This window comes from Helianthus annuus, chromosome 3, assembly GCF_002127325.2.
Source record: "Helianthus annuus cultivar XRQ/B chromosome 3, HanXRQr2.0-SUNRISE, whole genome shotgun sequence".
Classification (NCBI taxonomy): Eukaryota; Viridiplantae; Streptophyta; class Magnoliopsida; order Asterales; family Asteraceae; genus Helianthus; species Helianthus annuus.
Window position 1 is genome coordinate 23,966,297 of NC_035435.2, and position 8,638 is coordinate 23,974,934.

Here is an 8,638-nt window from a genome sequence, read left to right on the forward strand (position 1 = left end):
ACTTCTTTGCGTTTACCTCTATTATCACACTTGAATATTAGCTTACAAATGTCCAACTTTATTATACACAATGAAGAATGCTATCATTATCTAACATTCAAACTGTAATCCCAGATCTAGTTATATGATGGTCAAATGTACTATAAAGATGGTGCACAAGCAGTTTCGGGTGACCGTAGAACCTGTTGCAGCATAGGTGCAGCCAAACTCTACAATTCCCAGATTTAGTGAATCACCGCCAATAACACCCCGGTACCTAGATGAGCTATACATAAATTTTCGGCATCAACACCAAAAACCCTTTACATAAAGGTAAAAGAGAAGTGTGAGAATAACATTGTAATATCGAGTATCTTCTGGGGTTGGGTACCTTCTTAATATCCCCAATTGCAAAAATTCCAATGCAAACTTACTCATTCACCATCTACCGGTCAGAAAGAACACAAAATAAGTGATAATTTGACAAACTAAACACATACATGTAATTATCAAACTTCAAATTAACCAATTAGAATGTTGGGTTTACAATGTAATAATCTACAAAAATGCACTCAAACCTACGCGTAAAAAATATGTTTTCAAAATATGTTTTCCCTTCCCAAAGCAATTAGTTCTGCGGTATCTTTACCCTTGCCTTCCTTCAGTAGTAATTCAATTCTATCTTCATCTGCATCAGTTCCATCTGCAGTCTATCCTTCCTTATCTATCCACTGCACCAGAACCAACAGTTCATAGTTAAACACAATTCAACACTACAGGTGTTTGAGATTATCTATTAAAACTTTTTATCCGGTTATAATAAGCAATTTGGAATAAACAACTTCAAACCGCGTGTTCAAAATAGCTTATTTCTGTAGGATCGTTTCGCGACCTAAATGAGTCGATCAGAGGTGTTTTCGTCAATTACAGTTGCGGAAAACAAGTAATCAACGTAGGAATAGCTTGCGATTCACTTTAAACTCTTTCTGTATTAATTTGACAGCAATTACAATCAGTTCTTGATACGGCAGCACTTCGGTACGAGATTCAACAACCACGCACAAATGAACCGCTCATGGGCTATTTATAGACTTTTGGGTTCGCTTATTGGACAGGCCCAATAAGCGAACCACATGAGCGAACCCACATAATGACACTCGAGCGATCCAGGATTTTGACATTTGAGCGATCCAGACTAAATGACGTTCGAGTGGACCACTCACATGTCCGTTCAAGCGGACCAACCTTAAATGGACTCTATGAGCGAACCAACTATCTCAATTCTATACATTTTCACATTTTCTCGTATTTCGAGCCCAGATCTAACATCCTAAGACTATGACTCGATACAAGACGTAATCAGCAGATGTAGTGCACCAACAGACTCCCCCTCAGATGTTGATGGAGTCGACTATCGAGTCACAACAATGTTGTGTCTTCACATCTTCAGTCTTGATCAGTCTTTGGGCTTCTTTCTCTCTATCTTCGGACTCCCCTTCTCGATTTACTGGTATTCCTTTGTTCTTCAGTAACATCTACAGGATCATTGTCTGGCTTTCCTGCATAAGCTCTACCTCAAAGTAAATTTCTTTCACATATATATTTCAAACATATAAACCTCCACCAATTCAGACTTTCTTTCAAAACAAACACAGATTTTGATGAACCACTTGAAAGGTTAGATTATGAAAACATTTAATTTCACACAAACACTCCCCCTCAAATATTGCTCATCATGTTTAGCACTCGGAATTTTGAAAATCAGCTATTCAACATCAGTTGTAGAAAATCTTTTTAACTTTTTCAAAAATTTATGCTAAAACACACTAAAAATCTTTTTGGATTTTTGAATAAAAGAAAATGCAGAAATGAAATATTTACAGACAATATTTTGTGAGCTCGTGCAAGAGGATCATATCAGATTTTGAGATATATCACTAACACCGTTAAGCTTTAAACATTCTCAGTTCTAAACAATTTACCTAGATTGTCAGTATGTTTGTCCACTTAAATTTTCACACAGACTTCAATTGATTCGAGATATGATATTAATGTTTTAGAGACTTAAACTTAATTGTGTATCACTCCACTTGAATATACTCTCGTATCCAGATCTCAATGTTCAGATTTACAGGTAAATATACTATAACTGATATCTGTATATAATTTAGGGGATATGCGAGGACTGAGGGATCTCAGGTCGATACTTCCGTATGCGCAGAGAGATATCAGCTTCGACTTTTCGGTGTGTCCCCTTTAGGAGATCTTTTAGCTACAACAACTGATTATCAATTTTATTGTCTAATCAGTTGAGGGCTTTATGCTATATTTTAAGCATTTTGCAGCAAGTATTATCCAGGGACTAGGTCAGAACTTCCATTCAGCAGAAGTCCCGGGATAATACCCCAGATATCACAGAGTATAAGAACCTAGTATATTAGAAAAAGAAACCTTTCAAACGAGATTTCAGGGGTTACCTATATATCCAAGAATAGTTACCCACAAATCAAGCAAGTTTGTTTTAGGTTTATATCTCGTTTCAATTTACTAAGTGTATGAAAATCTACTGACACATCCACAGTAAGAATGTTTATCACATTTAGACATTTCATATCTTTAGCGTGTTGTGATAGTCCACTGATGTACTATCATTTCCTCTTTTATGCAACAAAAACTCATTTTTTTTAGTTTTATCATGTTTTTGGCTTTTTCAAATTTTCTGATGTTTTTGGATTTTCTAAAATATCCTACTCCCCCTAAAATTCAAATACATCTAATGAAAATTGAAAACAAACTGTACAGAATCATGACAACTGATATAGAATCACCTCAAATCGCCATTCACTAGGCATAAACAATCAGAACTCCCCCTATCAACAAACTATTTTCCCATTTAGATTTCAAAACACTTAAATTTGTTTTAATCAAAATGGTTTTTCCGGAAAATAAGCTTGATTGATTTTACCACTTGTAGATTTATCAAACAAATGTTCGGGGATGTGGTTCATCATCTTGTCTTCCAACCAAAAGTAGGAAAATACAAGTACAACTTAATGTCCTTGATTTACCATATGCAATCAAATCATCTAACCACTTGTAATTATAATCAACAAACATAAACAAACCTCTTTACCGTTTGTATGATTGACGTTACCGAATTAAATTCAAGAAAGATGCCGATTCATGCTCCACGCTTACCAACCTGGGAGCTCCGGCAAGTCCTGAGACTTACTGTTCATAATATGTACCATCCCAGTCACAAACCAGGGATGGTTCAACTTTTTCTTTCTCTGTTTTCTTCTCATAAAATTCCTTAACCCCTTTGACTTTTCGGTCTACCATCTTACCAAAGATATGTTTTACCTTGGGGTTAAAGGCCTTCTCAGCATCAAATTCCTGTTCATCATTATAAAATTGGTTAGAAATTTCAACTTTACCAATTTTCTTTTTATAATTCTCAGCCCGAAGTAATGGAAACTCCTCATCATTAACAATCGGAACTGATTTTTCAACTTTTACATCAGCTTGACATGTTGAAACAACTTGTGGCTCAACTGATTTTGTGGAATCATCGCTAGAGCTTTCACCAATACTCTTAACAACCCATTTCTGGTTGTCAAATGTTGTTCTTTTCTTGTAAAACTTGTTCGAACTCTCACCAATTTCAAAAATAGAATCTTTAAACAGTTTTGTTCTATCAAGTGGTAATTCGAACGCAAACACTTTCTCTTTGATTTTACGAAATACTCCCTGTTTTGATTATATCGCATTCGAACAATCTTTTGCAATGTGTCCAACAGTGTTACATCGGTAACAGGTTCTTGTATCTCGCTTCTGTTCGCCTTGCTTCTTCGCAAGAAACTCACTATTTGATTCTCTCCAGAAATTTTTCTTTTCTTCTTCATCAGTTGATGTGCCTGAAACAAATGACATTTTGGATTTAAAATCACGAACATATTTTTCATTTTTCTGTTTTTCTGTAGGAGTAAAACCTAATCCTTTCTTTTTGAAATTACCATTATGGTTTGATTTCTTTTGGAAATCTGAACCAGAACCGTAATTCTTTTTCTTGTTTAATCTCTGTTGAACTCTTGAGGTGTATCTTTTAGGTTTTTCATTAAGACATAAGTCTTTTATTTCAGAAATATTTATTTCAGTGAGTTTGAAAACCTTGTTTATCAATTCAGTTTTGACACCTCTTATTGGAAATTCCTCATCAGAATATAATTTGTCCGAATTATTCAAAGTATAAGCAACTTTAAACAACCCATCATCCAAATTAGACTTTGATAACAGGAATTTTCTATCATAAACTAATTTTCCCTGTTTTTCTGTTTGCCCCGGAGTTTTTGACTCAGATTTTGACTCTGACGCGGACTCCGACTTTGACTCTTCACTGTCATCACTATCTAACACATGATCCACGACTTTCTTCATTAATTGAGACTGTTGATCAGTGTCAGATGGTGTAAACACAACATCAATATTATCTGGAAGATTGACCGACGACTCAGACTCCCACTGTAGATTTATAGCCTTTTTGACTCTTTCATCGTTAGGATGTCTAGGCAAATATCCATTTTCCAGCGGAGGTGGATATTTGTTATAACTGACACTTTTCTTCTTACCAGATAACATCATTTCAGTGTCTTTCTTCTAGTCATTCTTCTTCTTCGTATCATTCTTCTTCTTTTCAACAAGTTTTTCATCAACACTAACTTCAGCTGCTTTTTCTTCAGTTACCTCATCGTCTTCCCAGACCTTCATGCTTTCAACTGTAGGATAAATCTTGTCAATCACATAGGAAGTACATGAGTAACTTTTTAATAAACGATTAACTCTCTCCGTTTCGATTCGTTGCAGCTCAAGCTTCTGTTCTAAAGCAGCACACTTCTCAATATAGTTGTTTACAACTTTCTGCTTCGTCATAAACACTCCCTGAAGAGTCTTCATAGCAACTGCTTGTTCTTCACTCGTTTGATTGTACTGATTCATTGTCTTGTTCAGCACATCATATGACTCTTTCAGACTGTTTAAGTTGTAAATCAACGTGCTGTTCTGCTTTTTCACAATCTCACAGTTTTCACATTTAACAGAAACTTCTTTTGCATCAACTTGTTCTTCAACTTTAAACTTAGGCACTTCTGTCACCTTTTGCCTTCTCACCACCGGCACTTCTTCATCATCACTACTCACCGGCGTTTTGATCTTCTTCTTTTTCTTCTTGAATTTCTCGTCTTCGCTATCACTCTCAGCCACCAACTTCATATCTTCTCTGTATTTCCTCGCCCAATATTCCGTATCATCATCACTATCATCTACAATCTTTGCTGTAAATGCAGTGTAAGCTGTGGTTTGATCAGGAATATAATCATCCCAAGTGAAATTTGCCCAGCTAAAACCTTCTGCTAGCTTTTCATCTTCTTGATCAATCAAACAAGCTTTCCCATTATCTGGAATGTATTTATCCCAGTTAAACGACTGCTTTTGATTTGGATTAACCACACATGCTCTCTTTCCGGTATCTTCAATCACATCTCTTCCATGTGCAGTCTGAGCTTGATGTTTTTGTTGTTGAGATGATTGACCAACTTGGTGATAGATGGCTTTGCGATAGTAATCGTTGTTGTTGTTGAACGGATTTTAAGCTCCACTTGCTTCTCGGTTTGTGCACTCCCTCTTGAAGTGTCCTTTTTCCCTGCACCGAAAACAAGTGACTTTAGATTTGTCAAAACCTAAAGTAGAAACATTAGCATCACGAAGATCATCTCTCCCCGTGATTTGTTTGAACTTCTCAGCTCTCCGTAAAACACTAGCCAGACACCACTTTATATCCATCAGCTCCATCTCTTCAGCATCTATCTGGTCGTAGTCTTCTTTGGTTAACATTGGATTGCCGATACGACCTGCAACAAAACAAGTATAAGATTCTAAAACCATTCCTAATAAAGACATTTGATTTTTGGCTATTTCCTCAGAATAATCTTGATCATTTTCAAGATTCAATACAATGTTGCACTGTAATCTTCTCCCGTTTTTAGTTGCTGAGATATTTGGATCAAACGATGAAAATGAAGTAAAACTGGTTTTGCTGCTTGATCCGGATGATGGACTTTCAGATAAACTTTTGGCACTCATACCAGTCACAATCTTTGGAGATAGATTTGATGATTTCTCAATTACCCCAGCTTTATAATATAATCCAATGTCTTGTTCACCATCGAAATCTTTCATTCTAATCACTTTTCTCTGTTCCATTTCTTGAGCTTCAATCTTTTCGATGAACTTACTGAGCGTCAGATTGCTAAAACCTTTCTTGTTTCTGAGCATCATCAAGTTTGTGCCCCAACTTTCATATGGTAACGCATCAGCAAGTTTTTCAATCAACTCCTCATTACTCTTCTCAATACTTAACCTTTTCATATTTGCAAGCAGATTACAATATCGTTCAATAATTTCTCTCGTACTCTCATTTTCAACCCTCGGAATAAATCAAACTCTTTTTTCAGAAGTGACTTTTTACTCTTGACCATCTCCTCACTTCCTCTAAACTTCGAACGTAATGCTTTCCAAATCGAGTATGAAGTTCCATTATGCTGTGAAAGAACCATGATATCTTCTTTTACTGCCTGTTGAAGAAGACTAAGCATCATTTTTTCGTCTTTGTATTTTTTTCTAGCATCAGCAGTAAGATCTTTGATCGGAACGGGTTCTTCATCATCATTCAACGGTCTAACATATTTTGTCTCAACACATTCCCAAGCATCAAGATAATTCGCTTGCACCCATTTTTCAAACCGACCTTCCCAACCTTTATATTCTTCGATATTCATTAGTTTGGGAGGTTTTTGCATCGTCCCTGTTTCGTTTTCTAACATTGTGGTTTGAATAGCAGTGATTGGGGTACTTGGAGTAGCGAATGCATTATAAAAATCCTCGTCCATTTTCAAATTTTCGAAAAATTCAATAATCAGCCTTAAAAGCGAACCGGGATATCAAGTGTTCACAAAAGCGGACCAGATGGGTATAATAAGCGGACCAGTGATTTGGAGCGGACCAGCTTCACCCGAACGAATAAGCGAACCAGAGAGCAAAATGACAAATAAGCGGACCAGAAGTTCAAATGGTCACAAGAGCGGTCCAAACATAATCCTTTGAGCGGACCAGATTGTTTAAATGAGCGAACCGGATGGGCTAATTTGGAGCGAACCGATCGAATGAGCGCTCCGGGCAAAACTGTTTTTGGAGCGGACCAAAGAGATTTGTCCGAAAAAGCGGACCCAAATATGTTGTACGAGCGGTTCACCTATAGTCCAAAAAGCGAACCACAATTGTCCGAATAAGCTGACCTCCAATCGGACCTGTTTTTTCTTCGAATTTTGACTCCAAACTTTCAAGGGTTTGCCTCTATACTATCGTGCACAATCCCTAAGATTTTCAGCAATTTTCGACCGTTGGAAGTGTCTGAAACAGAAAAAGAAGGTGTAGAAAACAGAAATTTTGATGATTTTTAGCTATTCTCTGCAGAACTCCTCCTCCTGAAGCTCTGATACCAATTGTAGGATCGTTTCGCGACCTAAATGAGTCGATCAGAGGCGTTTTCGTCAATTACAGGTGCGGAAAACAAGTAATCAACGTAGGAATAGCTTGCGATTCACTTTAAACTCTTTCTGTATTAATTTGACAGCAATTACAATCAGTTCTTGATCCGGCAGCACTTCGGTACAAGATTCAACAACCACGCACAAATGAACCGCTCATAGGCTATTTATAGACTTTTGGGTTCGCTTATTGGACAGGCCCAATAAGCGAACCACATGAGCGAACCCACATTATGACACTCGAGCGATCCAGGATTTTGACATTTGAGCGATCCAGACTAAATGACGTTCGAGTGGACCACTCACATGTCCGTTCGAGCGGACCAACCTTAAATGGACTCTATGAGCGAACCAACTATCTCAATTCTATACATTTTCACATTTTCTCATATTCGAGCCCAGATCTAACATCCTAAGACTATGACTGGATACAAGACGTAATCAGCAGATGTAGTGCACCAACAATTTAACTCGCAACTAATCACATAAGAAAGTTTAATTAACCAATCCAAACGCCCTCAAAACATGTTATTGCTGCAACAAAACACAATAAGCAGATAATCAATCCGAATAAGCAGTCGCCAAATAGACCATTCCAAACGACAATTTAGCTAATTTATAACCCAAAATTTTGTATTGAACTTCGTAACTTCAAATCATATTATAACATTACATAATAGAAAAATCACAAAATAACCCCTTTGCACAAACTCTAAATCAAGTCTATTCAGTCAACCAAACATGCTTAGAAAATAGTATCTAAAAACCAATAGACGGTGACAATGAACAATCGATAAACCGGACTGCTGCACTAATGATTGAAATTAAAGTTACCTGTGTTCAGACTGTATATCAGCAATGAAAGGAATCAGACCTGGAGACATACCATAACCAATCCCTAATAGCCGGCATTGTTTTAGTTAGCATTAATCGCCAATCCACGACCATACAAATCGACAAACAGAAACTGGATAAAGGCTACGAATGATAATTCAAGAGTGAAGAGACAATGCCCAACCGTCTTTGGTTTCGTAGCAGCACCCGATGAACGACCGAAA

At 36.9% G+C, this 8,638-nt stretch overlaps 1 long non-coding RNA gene across 1 annotated transcript; it reads right to left on the reverse strand.

The window, feature by feature from the left end:
* Positions 1 to 476: 476 nt before the first annotated feature.
* Positions 477 to 8,262, reverse strand: LOC118490635. The gene is made up of 3 exons (XR_004889665.1): positions 8,052 to 8,262; positions 6,510 to 6,512; positions 477 to 851 (listed from the first exon to the last, which is right to left on the reverse strand). It is a non-coding gene; the product is annotated as an uncharacterized LOC118490635 (long non-coding RNA).
* Between the last annotated feature and the right edge of the window lie 376 nt (positions 8,263 to 8,638).